This window comes from Capra hircus, chromosome 9 (assembly GCF_001704415.2).
Source record: "Capra hircus breed San Clemente chromosome 9, ASM170441v1, whole genome shotgun sequence".
NCBI lineage: Eukaryota > Metazoa > Chordata > Mammalia > Artiodactyla > Bovidae > Capra > Capra hircus.
The window spans coordinates 40,343,328-40,361,556 of NC_030816.1; positions in this window are offsets into that span (position 1 = coordinate 40,343,328).

The following is an 18,229-nucleotide window of genomic DNA, read 5'->3' on the forward strand; positions in this document are numbered from 1 at the left end:
CTTCCTCCACTTTAATCAGTCTGTCTTCCTTGATTTGTTTTCATTCTTCCACAGCCCTTTTTTTGAGTATAATGCTGAATCAACTTTTTTAAAAAATCGCTCTCAATTTCTCTCCGATTCCTGAGCAAACTTGATTTCTAGAAGCAGAATGTTCCAAGCACAGGCTTTTTAAATTGCCATCTGTGTTTCTGCAATATTTCTTTGAGCCAAAAAAGGTAGCATGTGTCTTTGTATTAAAGGCCACATTCTTACTTTTTTATTTATTAGTGAAATATACCACTCTTCCATGAATTTAGCCACAATTTGAGAATTGCATAGTTTTTAAATGGTTTAAAAACTTAGGTAATTAACAATCGAGCCATCCTAAGGCCATAGCGGGGGAAACTTTCAAGACCCTGTGGACAAGCCACATGTATCTAAGCTCAGCTCCCCCACCATTTTCAATTTGTCATGAATGAAGTTCAGAAAATCATAAAACATTACATAATTTGGAGAAATCTATCTCACTAATGACCTAGGCCTCATTTGAACAATTTAAAGCTAAAAATTCACACCCTATTTTTCTGTAGTTCCTATAGACATAGTTATAATTTAAGATTTGGTCTAGTTGGCAAAACAAAACAACAGACAACATAAAACCTAAGGAAAAGCACCAAATAATTTACATGACCCCCAAATATCTAAAAAGCCTCACATGAAAAGACTTTTTTTCTGTAATCAAATCCTCTCACTACCGTCCATGAGGCCCGCCTGCATTTGCTGAGGTTCCAGCTGCATTCATTGTCTAGCCTGGCACCTGCGTAATTGTCATGGTTAAGTTATAGCAGCATTCAGCCTGAGGCATGCACCTTTGCTGATTCTGGGACAGCCTAGGAATCAGACTTATACCGAGACCAAGGCACCATGTGCCTTTGCTGAGGCAGGATTGAATTTTCCTGATGCCTGTGAAGATGTACAAAATAGCCATTTACCTATGAACAAAGTTTAAAGAAACTTCTGTGCATGACAATGAAAAACTGCATTTGTGCAGCTTTAATTACTCCCTTTCCTACCCTTCTCCTTCACGTTTCAACTGTTTGAGTTTCCCTGTGTCATATGGCAAATTTCCACTTGTTTGCTGGCAGAAGTTTCTCAGTGTTTGTGTCTTAATCTCTTACTATAAGTTCATCGGCAGTATTACATTAGGATCCACCCCAGTAACCTCGTTTAATCTTAATTATCTTTTAAAGAGCCTATCAATAAGTAGAGTCACATTCTGAAATACCAGGGGTTCAGTTCAGTTCAGTTCAGTTCAGTCGCTCAGTTGTGTCCGACTCTTTGCGACCCCATGAATCACAGCACGCCAGGCCTCCCTGTCCATCACCAACTCCCGGAGTTCACTCAGACTCACGTCTATCGAGTCAGTGATGCCATCCAGCCATCTCATACTCTGTCATCCCCTTCTCCTCCTGTCCTCAATCCTTCCCAGCATCAGAATCTTTTCCAATGAGTCAACTCTTCACATGAGGTGGCCAAAGAATTGGAGTTTCAGCCTCAGCATCAGTCCTTCCAATGAACACCCAGGACTGATCTCCTTTAGGATGGACTGGTTGGATCTCCTTGCAGTCCAAGGGACTCTCAAGAGTCTTCTCCAACACCACAGTTCAAAAGCATCAATTCTTCGTTGCTCAGCTTTCTTCACAGTCCAACACTCACATCCATACATGACCACTGGAAAAACCATAGCCTTGACTAGACAGACCTTTGTTGGCAAAGTAATATCTTATAGTCACATTCTGCAATACTGGGGGTTAGGATTTCAATATAAGTTCAAATTTGAGGGGGACACTATTTGGTCTGTAGAAGAGGTTCATTCATCTGTTCAACAAATATTAATTGAAAGCTTAATAAGTGTCTCTTTGTGTGAGATTCTGAAGAAAAATTAAGTAACATATTTACAATCAAGCAGCTGATTACTGATAGAAACACTGTTTGATGTCAAAGGATATTCTCTTAACTACTCTAATGTCTTTTAATAGCAAAAATCAGAAAATGAACTAATGGTAGAGTGTTATATAATCTTTTGTTTGAATACTATGCAGCTTAAAAAGGCTGAGTAGGAAGATAAGAAATATGGGAAAATACTTTTGGCAGAAATAGAAGCGCTGGTTATTTATACCTCTACATTAGGACTGTATCTCTGCACAACTGCATAGAAAATAAAAGCCTGAAAAGAAATATATCAAAATACTAACAGTAATAGTGGAGCAATAAGAGTTCTCAGAGTTTTGGGGTTTTTGGTTTTTCACTTTCAAATTTTTCTGTAGTATAACATACTTTGCTAAAATTTTCTGAAATTAACTAATGAAAGGTGATTATTCTTGATTGGAAAATACCATGATGCTGGGAAAGATTGAAGGTAGGAGGAGAAGGGGATGACAGAAGATGAGATGGTTGGATGGCATCAGCAACTCTATGGAAATGAGTTTGAGCAAGCTCTGGCAGTTGGTGTTGGACAGGGAAGCCTGGTGTGCTACAGTCCATGGGGTCACAAAGAATCAGACACAACTGAGTGACTGAATTATAAGACTCAAAAGACTGAATAATTTTGACAAGGTAAATTCTCTTTTTGGACATGTTGGTTAATCAAAGAATTATGAATATTAGAACTAGAATATGAATATGAGGACAGTAACTTAATGATGTTAACCAGTGCCCATTTTTATGAGTCAATGTAAAGATCACTGCCCTTAGTATCTAAGTGATCTAATGATATTGTCAATCCAAAATTCATTTATTTCATTCTTCAGCTCTATTTAAACACACATTATAGCCGTAATATATCTGGAAAGTCTCTGGTATTTATAAAAATTATTATTTATATTTCTTTTAATGATAGAAATTTAATGAAGTCTTTGGGAGTTTATGGGATTATTAAATGGAAAAAATGGATATATTTTATGACTTTGATCAATTTATTCATGCGGTTCTCCTGTAATGGCTAATTAATCTTACTTTGGCAGTCTAGTTACTAAGCATATACCTTTCCAAACGTTAACTATCCTCATTATCCTTCTCCGGGTCTTTTCCGATTAAATTACTATCTGTTACAGCAATGTAAAAAAAAAAAATTAGCACAAATTACTTACCATCAGAAGCATATACAGTGTTCTGACCCCCACATATTTTCCACAGCAAGATAGCCAATGCATTGGGCTAAATTTCAGAATTCCCAATGATAGCACAGCCTGGTCCTTTACCTGTAACCACTCACCAGACTTTACCCACACACTCAGCAGAGGGCTCATTTTAAGTATTTGCTTTGAATAAGAAATATTGTAGGACACTAATATAACTAAGAGAAAAGAAAATAGACATCTTTCAAATGAGTGATTGCTCATGTGGTCTACCACGAGGAATAACAAAAGTGCTTTTTCCCTTAAAATCCCCTTTAGTGAAACCCCAAAATCCCCTTTAGTGAAACCCAAAATCTTTCTATTAATGATTATTAAATAATCCTTTGAGGCCTCCCAGGTACCTCACTGGTAAAGAATCTATCTGCCAGTGCAGGAAACTTAGGAGACAGGTTTGATTCTTGGGTCAGGAAGATCCCCTGAAGTAGGAAATGGCAACCTGTTCCAGTATTCTTGCCTGGAAAATTCTGTGGACAGAGGAGCTTGGTGGGCTGCAGTCCATGAGGTCACAAAGAGTCGGACACGACTACATGCATTAAATAATTCTTCGGGACTTGAAAGCAGTCACAGATAAGACTCTGTGGCCCTAATGTGAAAGAATTGTTAAAAGTCTTCTGTTTAACGCTAAAGTAGAGACAACATGCATACCCAAGAAAGAGGAACTAACTAGAGAGATGGATGGGCTGATGAACATGGAAGAGGAAAGACGAATGGTCCTGATACGATCTGAATGTTGGTGTCCTACCAAATTCGTATGTTGGAATCCTAACCCCCCGCAATGTGGTGGTGTTAGGAGTCAGGACCCTGGAGCCCTCATGAATGGAATGAGTGATCTTTCAAAAGAGACCCCAGAGAGCTCTCTGGCACTGTCCTCACCTTGGGAGGAGGATACAAGGAGAAGATGTGCAGTCTGGAAGAGGACCCTCATTAGCACCTGACCACACTGGCGTCCTCATCTCAGAGTTTCAGCCTTCAGAACTGTGAAAAATAAATTTATGTTGTTTATTTGCCAGCCAATCTATGGTTTTCTGTGATAGCAGCCCAGACTGATTTAAACAGATCCTGACTTACCAGAGTGCCTGGTGGTAAGCTTATCTCCCAGCATGGGTGTGCTTGGAGGACTGGGGGAGGAGGGGAGAGGGAAGGATTTGTGCTTTGTGATGTAACTCTTTGCCAAGTGGGAAGAATGACAGTGTTACAACATCTCCTCAAAAGCTAAAATCAATTTCTCTGATTTTTAAAGTGATGCCTACTGGGAGGGCTCTCTGGTGTCTGTGAAGGGTGGAGGTAATGTGATGGAAGAAACTGTCCATGTAGGCTTTGATCGTGATTCACACTGTGCCACTCGGAAAGAAGAGTGCCAATTTCAGAAAGTAATGTGAGTAAGGTAATTATAAACAAGACAGCATCAAGATTTCCCTGGTAGTGGTTAAGGCTCTATACTTCCGTTGCTGTGGGTTCAATCCCTGGTCAGGGAATTAAGATCCTGCGTGCTGTATGGCCCCCCAAATGTCTTAGTTATAAAAAAAGAGAGAATAGCATAGGTCTTAAAGATTTGCTTTTCATCTTTGACCTTCATTCATGTCATCCATTCTGTTTTGGATGTAATGCAGTAATTATGCGGGCTTTGTTGTGTCTCCTTCAGCAGCATGTTGAGTTTATACTGGAGAATTTCAGAAAGAGGAAGCCATCAAAAATTGATGATCAAATCTGAGTATGGGGGTTGTATGGGGAGGGAGAGAAAAGCAGAGCAAATTATGGCTGTGACTGTTATTGCGTGAATGGAAGTGCATTTTCTCTCTACTCAAATTGAGGATGTTATGTAGTGAATTTTAGACAGTTGAAGAATCAGAATGGATGGCAATAGCCAGACCAATGTGTGACTCTCTGTTCTGCCTGGATGACTTGGGGCAATTCCTTAACCTACCAGCTTTCTTTCAATGACATAGTATTATTTACTTTGTTCTTGAAGATTGAATTAAATGACATGGATAGGACATTTAGCCCTGTACCATTTGGCCCAATTTAGAGAGAGACGTGACTATGGAAGAAGGATGAGCGAGAGATTTGAAATTGCTGACTTTTGATGGAGGAAGATGGTCACAAGCCAAGGAATGTGGGTGGACTCTAAGAGAAAAAGAAAAAAGAAAGTGAAGTCACGACCAACTCTTTGCAACCCCATGGACTATAGCCTACCAGGTTCCATGGTCCATGGGATTTTCCAGGCAAGAATGCTGGAGTGGGTTGCCATTTCCTTCTCCAGGAGATCTTCCCCACCCAGGGACTGAACCCAGGTCTCCCGCATTGTAGGCAGACACTTTACCATCTGAGCTACCAGGGACTCTAGAAGCTGAAAAAAGCAAGAAGGCAAACGTTTCCTTAGAGTCTCCAAAAAGAACTTGGCCTTATCGATGCTTTTTAAGCCCAGTGAGACCTGTGTTGGACTTCTCGCCTAAAAAGATAATCTACATCTATACTCTCCAGGGAGAAACATGGACATTTATACGTAGGCCAAGTGCAGTTATTCAAACTAAGTGCCCCAGGAGCACAGGAGAAGGGAAAACAGCTGGGGATATATGGAAGGGTTTTTGAAAAGGTAAATAATACAGACCTTGACGCATTTTAACAGAGGTAGAAGCAAGATGAAAATTAGTCTGAGGAGCAGCACAGTGGAAGCTTGAAAGGGTACTGCAGGTTCACCCGTGGGAGTGCCCATCCCAGAGGACTGGAGCAGAGCTCTTGGGGTGGGAGGCGACAAGAGTAGGCAACTCTGCATCTGCGAGCCTGGACGGAGATGCTGTGTTGCTCACAAGGAGGTGCATAGCTTTGGGAGGAAGGAGACTGTAGTTGAACTCTTGAGGTTGAACTCTCAAAAGATAATCAGCGGAAGTAGCTGCAATTCAGTTCCACTCAGGTGCACCTCTGCCATCTGAGTGGGCACTGGCAGGAGCCCTTTCTGGCACTAATGGTCTCAGAGGATTCATCCTAAGCCCTCCTATAAATGACTTCTGCCTCTGGGTACTTTGAGAAAATAGAACAGGGAAACACTGATTTGATTATTTCTCTAAAACCTCTGAACTTTTGTACTTCCAAGGATATATTTGAAAAACTAAGCACAGGTAGAGACTTCCTTTATTTACCCCTTACCTGACACACATTTTCCTCACAGGAGTCGCATGTACTCATCTGACTTCTCAGTGCAGTGCTACCAACTGGGGCTGGGTGGACAGTCTGCAAGGCCTGCAGAGTGAGAAGATGCAGTTCACACCAGGCTGATTCCCAGAGGAGACTTTTGGCACCTAACCCAATGTCCTGTGAGACCCAGGCTCCCATTTAGCCTGCTCAGACATTTCTATTTTTTTTTTTTTTCTTGTGCCAATCCCTAGTGAAACTTGCAAAGCCAAGCCATCCAGGCTAACTAAGGCTACAGAGCCTGTCAGTGAGCCTACAGATTGAAGAAAAAACCCTGAAATTTAGACTCAGGTTGAAAACAGTTGTGAAGGACTTTATATTTGAGATATACTAACCTGTTTTATAGAACAAGACTGTTATTTTTCTCTGGCCCAGTCTTTAGAAGCTGGAAATAGTTGGGAAGAAGAGTTTGATTGTTTGAATAAATGAAGTGATTACTTGCACTTTGGATGCAAATTTGCAGTGTTTGCAGCATCCCAGCCTCCCCAGACAACTGCACTCCAACTGAGCCTGTGAAATTCCTTTTTCTTTCCCTGGATCTCACATCCTCATCATAACCAGCGCCTCTTCCTGGAGACAGCCTGATGTCTATAACATATCATTTTTTCATGGATCTACCCACTGATGCAATAGACCCTGTAGGAGGCGGATGCAACTAGGGGGGTCTAGGTGGGATATAGGTGATTATAATCCCTAGAAATTTATTAATAAATAAATCAAAACCCTTTTCTTTTTCTAAAACAGAGTTCCTAAAAATGTGATCTTTCCCAGAACTGCCTTAGAATCTCCTGGAGAATGATTGTTAAATACAGATTCCTGGTCTTACCAGACACACTGAATTTCCAGGGGATGGTGATCTGGAACTACATCTTTAGATAGCATCTGAGGCAATATTGTTGGGCACCAGTCTTTGAAATTTTTGCTAAAGCAAAAGAGCAAAAGAATAAACCATCTCTTCTCTCTCGGGCTTCCCTGGTGGGTCAGATGATAAAGAATCTGCCTGTAACACAGGAGACCTAGGTTCAATCCCAGGGTCTGGAAGATCCCCTGGAGAAGGGAATGGCTCCCCACTCCAGTATTCTTGCCTGGAGAATTCCATGGACAGAGAAGCCTGGTGGGCTACAGTCCACGGGGTTGCGAAGAGTCAGACACTACTGAGCGACTAACACACACACACACCCACCCACCCACACACACACACACACACTTCTCTCTCTCTCAGATTGCCTTGTAGTAAACTTTTTTTTTTCCCACCAAAGTTGCCTTAGAAGGTTTGCCTTAGTCCTTTGGGGTTCCTATAACAGAATGTTATAGACTGGGTGCTTTACAAGCTATAGAAATGCGTTTCTCACAGTTTTAGAGGTTGGGAAGTTCAAGATTTAAGGTACAGGCAAGTTCAGTTTCTAGTGAATACAAGCTTCCTAGTTCACAGAGAGCTGGCTTCTCACTTTGCCTCACTGGAAGGAGGGGCATGGGAACTCCCTGGGGTCTCTGACTCTCATTTATGAGGCCTCTATCCTCAGGGCATGATCACCTCCCCAAAGGACCCCCTTTCAAATGCCACCATACTTGGGATCATATTTTAACATGAATTTGGGATGGACACACCCTTTCAGTTTACAGCAGTGTGTGTGTGTGTGTGTGTGTGTGTGTGTGAGAGAGAGAGAGAGAGAGAGAGAGAGAGAGAGAGAGAGAGAGAGAGAATATGGAGGAGGTAGAAAGGGTAGGCAGCAGGAAAGAAGCAAGAAAGTTTGGTAAAAACGGATAAAATTCAAGATTTCTCCCTCTTTATATCTTAACACGGAGAAGGCAATGGCACCCCACTCCAGTACTCTTGCCTGGAAAATCCCATGGATGGAGGAGCCTGATAGGCTGCAGTTCATGGGGTCACTAAGAGTCAGATACGACCAAGTGAAACATCTGAGATATTCCCCTGGGACTTCAATATGTAGATTCTACCATAGGTATTCACAATTTTAATGTGTCTAATTCATGGAGAGAAATTTACTGAAGGCTGAACAGACCAGGAAGACATCTATAGCCAACCAAAAAGTATTATATTTGTTTCAGGCCAAATTTAGGGTTTAGATGATTGATTGTATGTGCTCTGTATATCAGAACGCTCTGCATGTTTGTCATTGTTGTTTAGTGGCTGAGTCATGTCTGACTCTTTGGCGACTCCATGGACTGTAGCCCACTAGGCTCCTCTGTCCATAGGATTTCCCAGATGAGAATACATGAGTGGGTTGCCATTTCCTGTTCAAGGGGATCTTCCCAACACAGAGGTTGAACCCACATCTACAGGGTTCATTGGCAGGCAGAGTCTTTACCACTGAGCCACCAGGGCAGCCCTCTGCATATTTGCAGTATAATGATACACTTTTTATTTATCTGTGTATCAACTCAGTATTTATCACATTGTAAATGATAGGAGTTTAAGAAATAATTTAGTGAGTGCTTGTTCTTTGCTCTGTTTGCCATTTATTTGATGCTGATGGTTGATCATGACTATAGCCTCCATTCTGTTGCTGCAGAGATGGTGTGGTATGATGGAAGGGTCCCAAACTAGGGAGCTTTTAAAACTGTAGCACAGTAATGGATATATAACCAATGACAAAAATTTGGATCCTTTAGCTTTGTCCTAAAGGAAAAATATGATTCCCATTATAATATATGTTCCTAAAAAGCAACTAATAAAAAGCAGGGGCTTTAGACAGACTGTGATGAACTGATGAAAACGTCTGTGGATACTAGGGCAGGGCTATGTTGCTGGATGCAGAGGCAGCACAAGGCAAAATGGTCTTTTTCAGAAAATGCAAGAAAGGAAGACAGACAGCTCTCAAGAATGCAGTTTCCATCTCTCTTAGGTAGACATAGATAACAGACAGAACTAAACATACAAATATCGTGCAGAGGATATGCACTGTAGATACTGTCTGCACAGGTAACCTCCCCTTTAACTGTTCACTCTAGATAACAAGCAAACCTTTACCCAGCATTGCTTTTCCACTGACTCTTGGATAAAAGCTGAAGAATGAAAATTCTGTTTCAAGGATATATAGGCAACTAGCACATGAAAATAACACCAAGTATTTAAAATCATTAAATAAGAGAAAAAGGACACTTTATCTGCTTTCTGACCTTGGACAATTTGCTTAGCTTCCTTTTAAACATGATTTTACATATTTGTAAAAATGGGAAGAATAACATCTAAAAAGATTTTGTAATTATTAAATAAAAAGTATATAAAGTATTTAGCATGAAATGCTCAGTGAATGGGAGCTATTTATATTAAATGGAACAAGATGGAATGACTAACAGTAATCAGAAATAAGTTATTGAAATATGGCTCTGAAAATAAGAATGGGGGATGTTGAGTCTAAAACTGGATTTATTTTGACAACACTAGCTATTTCCACTGAGCCTGTGCAACTGTCAATTGCCTTCTCTTCCTGCTAACACAATATTTTCAGTGCTGAGGTAGATTTAAAAAATGGTTCAGAGAAGGTACTTGGCTATCTTTCTGAAGTTACTATAATAATCCCCATAACCCTTCAAGCCAGCAATGTTCTTTTACCTGAGTAAATTGATTTAGTGAGTCATGTGTGATTTCTCTACAGTAAGTTGCACAGAAATTTTGATGGATATATTTTATGGAAAAAATTATACTTTGGGAAATGATTTTTCCCTCATAGATATACAATTGGCAACCAAATTTCAGACTATGTTTAGAGTTTTACAATTGCTATGGATCAGTTAAGCCAGTAGAGATGAAGATGTGAATGGAGTTTATCTTTTGTTTTAAGTCTTGGTGCTTTTTCAAATAAACACATAAATAAAAGAGGAAAAATATTTTAAGGCTTTAGAAGGTATGGTTTGGATAGTTTTAATTAAATGAACCCACATGTGTGTTGCCTTGGCAAAGGTATAAGAATAAGATACAATTCCTACAATTCCTTATCTAAAGGAAGGGGAATAATGATATAAATAAAATGTTTAGTAAAAACCAAATGAGGTGTACAAAGTGCTATGGGTGAAGTATACTACTTTCAGGTGCTGAGAGTGGAGGGAAAGCTCCATTTGACCTGGGCTTTAAAGGATTTGTAGCTCAAAAGGATTTGTATTCTGGATATGCAGGAAGGGCATAAACAAAGTTAGAAAGTGAGAGAAAATACATATCAGACTAAGGGAACAAAAAACCCCAGCCAATTTTGGCTGGTGCAAGGGTCAGTGGAAATCATAGGTAATGAGCCATAATGGTAGGCTAATACCATATGAAGCATCATATCCCCAAGAGATGTAAGAAAATTAATCATTACACTGAGAGATAATTCTGATGGAAAATTGTTTTTATGAATAGTGGTGGTAACAGTTAACAGATTGAAAACAACTACTCAATGGAAAATAGTTGCTTTAGTCAACAGAAAAGCTGATTATTTCTAAACAGAAGACTGATATGATCAAGAAATTAGGAGGCTCTAGTAAGTTACTAGACCAGAGAAAATAAAGGCCAATATCTAGTTAAGCAGGGAGGTTGAACTGATCTTTGTCCGCCTGCTTCAATCCATGCTAAAATGACAGTGAAGAGATTTTAGCTTTCCGACCTAACAGGACAAAGGAAATGGAGAGGAGCCAACTGCAAACATTTGGGAGCTGGCAACATGCGGATGGCCAAGAACTCAATTAGCAGACCTGAGAAATATGAAGAACTGGAAAATAACGCGAGTTATACTACGGAGTGTTCAGTGGCTGAGGAATGTGTTGGCATGGTGTGCCTGTGGGGGTGCAGGTGAACTGGGGGCTATAAACAGAAGGGAGTTTGTGATGCACAGGGAAGCCTGATGTGCTACAGTCCACGGGGTCGCAAGGAGTCGGACACGACTGAGCAACTGAACGGAACTGAACTGAAACAGAAGAGTTAACTGAAAGTTTGTGGAGGCAGAATACAATCCTGTAGAGGAGGCAAAACTTTTACCTTTCCCATTTTAGGCTTCCAGCTGGAACTCTTTGACAAGACAGATTAACAAGACAAAGACAGCAGTTTATTACTGTAGGCTGTACACATCAGCAAGAGAAATCTAAACCCAAAGTAATAATTCAGAATGGTTACTTAGAAGTCCAGCCTATACAGCATTTTCAGCAAAGGACAGTATGTTTGTAGAGAAATGTTGCAACAAAGGAAGGCAGTTTTAGGCCTCCAAGGCCAGCAAAATGTCACAAGGTAAGTATATGGGAGGAAACAAATGGAGAAAAGTTTGCTTGCAGATTCCTCTGGTGCCATCTCTGGGCTGATAAGAGTCTGTCTTTAGTAAAAGAAGAATTTATATCTGGCCTTTAGGCAGAAAATGGGGGCTTTTCCTGGGTTTTCTGCTTCTTGATTGCTTTCAGTTCAAAATAACTTTTATGTCAAAGAAGCATATTTTGAAGTGACATATCCTGGTTTCCTTCAGCTTCTCTGTTCATTTTTCTATTGCATAAAGCCAAAACAATATCCTCTTTTAACCAGGCAGAAAATCAGAGATTTATTCTCTAAGGATTGTAAACTGTAGGGTCTTTGGACTCCAGAATACCAAGCAGATTTGTAGGCAAGATTATTGTATGTAAACAGGGGCATTAAGTGAAAGACTTACTCTGAATCTGAGACACTTCTCCTCACTTACCATAACGCTGGTAGCTAGAGCTTCCCTGGTGGCTCAGATGGTAAAGAATCTGCCTGCAATGCAGAAGACCTGGGTTCAGTCCCTGGGTTGGGAAGATGCCTTGGAGAAGGGGATAGCAACTCACTTTTGTATTCTTGCCTGGAGAATCCCAATGGACAGAGGAGCCTGGCAGGCTACAGTCCATGGGGTTGCAGAGTTGGGCATGACTGAGTGACTAAGCACACAACAGCATAGGTTTATACCATCCAAAAAGGCCGTGCAGTCTTTTCCCTGGGGATTCTGATCAGCCAAGAAGAAAAGTTTTATAGAAATGTGTATCAGATATTTCTCCCCAAACCTTCTGGCCCTTTGAGATTACCATGTATTCAAACTCCTCATTGAAAACCCCAACTATTCATTCAAGACTTTCAAATAGCCTCAGTGAACTATCCTGAAATATAAGCTGACACCTCTGAATGGAAGATAGAGACTGAACAAAACACAGAGAAACTGAGTATGCAGGGGGTTGAAAACCACAAAGAAATTAATCCTTAATATCCTCTGAGAGACAAAAACACATTGCATCCATGAAACAGGATCATGAAATGGAACAGAAAAAAAAGAATTACTGAAAATTAAAAATATGGCAACAAAAATGAAAGAAACTAATACTGTTAGAAAGTAAAAATTAAGAAAATCTCCCAGAATACAGAGGAAACGAGAAATAGTCCTAGCAACTTAACATCAAAGTATCAGAAAATTCAGAAAGACAAAATAGAGAAAGTTAAGGGGAATAATTTTCAATTGTATATGTATTTCAATAGTATACATATTTCAACTGTATAATATATATTTGTATATATAAACCTCATTAGTAAAGGACATAAGTTTTCAATGGAAAGGGCTCTCTGATTTGAAAGTCACTCAGTCGTGCCCGACTCTGCAACTCCATAGCCTGTAGTCTATCAGGCTCCTCTGTCCATGGAATTCTCCAGGCAAGAATACTGGAGTGGATTGCCATTCCCTTCTCTAGGAGATCTTACTAACTCAGGGATCCAAGCCAGGTCTCCTGCCTTGGAGGCAGATTCTTTACCATCTGAGCCACCAGGGAAGTAAAGGACATAAGCTTTCAATGGAAAGGGCTCTCTGAATTGAGTTCTCAGCAAAATGGATAAAAATAGACTCACACTAAAGTACATATGTGTGAAAATTCAGAATACTAGAGATTAAAGAAAGATACTACAAGCTTTTGTATTATTTTATATACAAAAATAAATAGTAGGAGAAGGAGGTTCATACAAAGAGAACCAAGAATAAAAATGTCGCAGGTGAAAGCAACACTGAAGACTAGAAGATACTATTTTCTAACCTTGAAAACAACATCTACACAAAGTCTCAATCGAATTTGAGGGTAAAATTTTAAAAGTTTCAAAACTTCACCTTTTCTCAGGATGTTGCATCAGCGAAATGAGATGGTATAGCTAGAATGAAGACAGGGGGTCCATAAAACAGATTCAGCTCAGGAGCTGGGAGAAGGGGATCATCAGGATGCTGGTGATGGGAGTTATTAATACGGCAGCATTGTGGTTGTCCTGACGTGGGGGTGAGGCATGGGAGACAGTTTTCGTGGAGCCAAATCTGAAATTCCAATGAGAGATGTCATGAAGATGAAATCGAAAGGACACTTGAGCTGTTTGAATGTATTGAGAAGATACTGACACGATAGGAGAGAATGTGTGGTTGAATTCATGATAGAAAATCAGGCCAATGAAACTCTGGCAGAAACAAATTGTTCAGTAAAGAAAGACATCATATTATGCTATGGGGATCAATAAAAGCATTTGCTTAGTCATAGCAATGTCAACATTGATCCAATCAAAATTATAATATATTCATATTCGAGGAATAAGGATTGCAAAGTGTGTGGTGGGAGCTGGCAAGAGGGAGAGTTAAGTCTTCCTATTTTGTTGTGAGAAATCAATAGTCAATCAGTTCAGTTCAGTTCAGTTCAGTCGCTCAGTCATGTACAACTCTTTGCGACCCCATGAACTGCAGCATGCCAGGCTTCCCTGTCTATCACCAACTCCCAGGGTTCACTCAAACTCACGTCCATCGAGTCAGTGATGCCATCCAGCCATCTCATCCTCTGTCGTCCCCTTCTCCTTCTGCCCCCAATCCCTCCAGCATCAGAGTCTTTTCCAATGAGTCAACTCTTCGCATGAGGTGGCCAAAGTACTGGAGTTTCAACTTTAGCATCATTCCCTCCAAAGAATACCCAGGGCTAATCTTCTTGAGAATGGACTGGTTGGATCTCCTTGCAGTCCAAGGGACTCTCAGGAGTCTTCTCCAGCACCACAGTTCAAAAGCATCAATTCTTCAGTGCTCAGCTTTCTTCACAGTCCAACTCTCACATCCATACATGACCACTGGAAAAACCATAGCCTTGACTAGATGGACCTTTGTTGGCAAAGTAATGTCTCTGCTTTTCAATATAGTCAATGCTTAACGTTAAAAACAGGAGCAGCAGACACGTTATTTGGAAGTATGAATGCACATATGGCTAAAGAATCATTTAAAAGAGCAGGAGAGAGCTGGTTCTTGGGTTGAGGAAAACAAAGTGGGAGAGTCTAAAATTACATAAGAGGGTGAGGTGAGGAAGGAGCAGTGAAGAAAGGAGATTTAGGACTAGATGAGAGAGAGCAATGTAAAATTAAATTTGTAGGACTGGGCAATTGATTGGATTATAAAAAGAGTAGAAAAAGATGACAAGTGTTTCAGGCAGGGTAACTGAGAAGACAATGAAATCATTAACAGGATTAGAAAATCCAAAGAAGACACAGGTGATGGTGGGGTGGATGGGGGAGACAAAGGAATAGAATTGTCATGGCTCAGAAATGTGAAAAGCCTGATTCTGCCACTTTGCCTGTATGATCATTGGCAGACCACCTAACCTCCATGGATTACAGAGACCTTACCTACAAAATAGGAGAGACAGAGGAGCTTGGTGGTAAAGTACCCAGACTCTGGAACTGGAGTGCCCCATTTTTTTATCCCATTTACTATCCACGTGGTTTGGGCCATTTACTTAACTTATGCCTGCCTCAGTTTCCTCACCTGTAAAATGGAGATAATAGTATTTGTGTTATGTATTTGTCTGCAGAATTAAGTGGGTTGACACATGAAACACTTGGAGCAAAAGTCAAGTCCTAATTATGAACTTACTACTTTTATTATAAGTAAACTCTGATGTCCATTCCACATACACATTTTTATGAATATATAATAGGATGGTTTGTATTCGAGATTCCAATGGAATATTCAGGGGAAGGAATAGGATAGACAGTTATAAATATTCTTCTAGAATTTATGAGCAGAATCAGGATGATAAAAATGTGCAAGTTATTTGACTATAGGTGATTGTTGACATTGGGAGAGTGAATTACATTAAGGATAGGAGAGAAAAATACTGATAATACAAAATAAAATCCCTGATTGAACATAAATTACAAATGAAGTACATTTGAAAACTAGGAAAGAGGGTATGTAGAAGCATCAGTGGATTTTCTCCTAGTAGACATCAGGTAGTACAAACAGATCAAGGCAAGAATTTGAGCCTTGGACCTGAACAGACCAGGGTTTGTCTTGATTCTCAAGCCATGTAAATTGGGGCGATTTATTTACATTATCTAAACACACTCTACTTCAGTTGGGAAATGCATTAAAGTTTTGTACGAAATAAATTGCATGTTATGGCAGGGGATGGGGGAAATCACTCAGTCATGTCTGACTCTTTGTGACCCCATGGACTATACAGTCCATGGAATTCTTCAGGCCAGAAATAGTGGAGTGGGTGGCCTTTCTCTTCTCCAGGGGATCTTCCCAACCAAGGGATTGAACCCAGGTCTCCCTCATTGCAGGCAGATTCTTTACCAGCTGAGTCACAAGGGAAGCCCAAGAATCCTGGAGTGGGTAGCCTATCCCTTCTTCAGCAGATCTTCCCAACCCAGGAATTGAACTGGGGCCTCCTACATTACAGGCTGATTCTTTACCAAGTGAACTATCAGGGAAGCCCACATGTTATGAGGGATGTGCCCAATACAATGCATATCCCAGAATATACATTGGAATGTTGTACACACACAGTGTTGCACACACAGTGGGGGTTATTTATGACCCCTAGCCTGCATATACCTAGGGCATCTATGTCTATGCCAACCGAAAGCCAAGCTGTTTCCTTCCCTCTGTCAATTCCTTTGCTAGGTTTCTTCTTCCCTCGTTTGGGTCCTCTCTCTGGGGGTCTCTGTATAGCCATAACTTTCTAATAAGTGTCATTATTCTGTTGTCTGTTCTACAAATAAAGTGAACAAGCAACCTGGTTCACAGAGCCCATGACCACGTACAATGTAACGTCTACAAGTGGGCATAGCACCACTTGTACTTGCATCTGCACACTGAATTAATACTGTCATTGCACTTAATGTTGTCAATGCAGTTACTGCTGTCATTGTACTCTCACGGTAGATCTGAGAGTCCCCTGGTGGCTTCCCAGGTGGTGTTAGTGATAAAGAATGTGCCAATGCAGGTAAGAGGTGCAGCTTTGATACCTAGGTTGGGAAGATCCCCTGGAGGAGGGCATGGCAACCCACTCCAGTATTCTTGCCTGGAGAATCCCATGGACAGAGAAGCCTGACAGGCTACCATCCATAAGGTCTCAAAGAGCCAGACACAACTGAAGCAACTTAGCAAGCACACACACGTATACACTGATTTATACAATAATGAAGGAAATTCAAATCCTAGAAAAATGATAGATTGACCTGATTGTAACTTCCAGTAATAAGAGTACAGAAAACAGTCAGGTGTGGTAGGTAGGAAATGAAATAACTAGGTTGTAAAATGAAAGAGTAAAAGTAGTAGTTCAATTCATGCTTGTTTTATTGAATATCCAATCTCTTTGTAATCCAAATCATTGATCTATGTGCTTGAGGAAAGCAGAACACAATGAAAATTAAACAAAATAGAAACAAATAGAACAGAGTTCTTGGGCTGGATTGAAACAGGGCTAACCACAGGTTAAGACTTATAGTATAGAGTCTCATATATTTATGGTCACACTGTAATCAACATCTCAACCTTTCCTTCCTATTTAAGCACTTTTTACTTCTTCAAAAATTTTTATAATATTTCAGCATTAAAAATAAATATGCAAAAAATCAAACACAACACACAGAATATCTATTACACCCTCCGTAGTATCTGTGTAATCATGACCCTTGGGCTTCCCAGGTGGTGCAGTGGTAAAGAGTCCACCTGCCAGTACAGGAGACACAGGTTCAGTCCCTGGTCTGGGAAGATCCTCTGGAGAAGGAAACGGCAACGCACTCTAGAATTCTTGCCAGGAGAACACCATGGACAGAGGAGCCTAGCAGGCTACAGTCCATGCGATTGCAAAGAGTCAGACAGAACTGAGCACACACACAGTCATAACCGTGGGTTTTTAAATTGTGTCTTTGCAGAAGTGAAAGAAAAAATGGAAATCCTTCATGTTCGACAAGATGCGTCATGCTAGATGGGCCAGTCTTAGATCAAGAGATGCAGAAAAGAGATACTCAAAGTTCTTCCATTGCCTATCAAAACTGAGTCTTGCATGTGTCGGCTTCCTGTAAGCATGCCATCGTAATGATGGATTTATGCTCCGTTTTACACTATAGGCTTAATGCTGTAGGCATTCAGTTGCTGATCAGAGTTAAACCTGTGTGTGTGTGTGTGTGTGTGTGTGCATGCATGCTCAGTCATGTCTGACTCTTTTGCGACCCCATGGATTACAGTTTGCCAGGCCCCTCTGTTCCTGGAATTCTCCAGGCAAGAACACTGGAGTGGGTTGCCATTTTCTCCTCCAGGGATCTTCCTGACCCAGGGATCAAATCTGACTCTTCTGCACCTTCTGCACTGGCAGATGGATTCTTTACCACTGTGCCACCCAGGAAGCCCGAGTTAAACAAATACTCAGCAGTAGTGAATGATTCTTAAGGTTTTATGTGGGAAGAGATGTGGCCCAGTTTAAGCTAGTCAGCTGGTGACAGTTGCCTCCAGTGATAGACAATATTTTCGTTATTATGCAGAGTTTCCTCTTGCAAGTAATAGATTGCTTAGATATAGCAAGATACGGGCAACATAGGGAGGGCCTGGCTTCGCAGGTAGAGAATTCGTGTGTGCTATATGTCT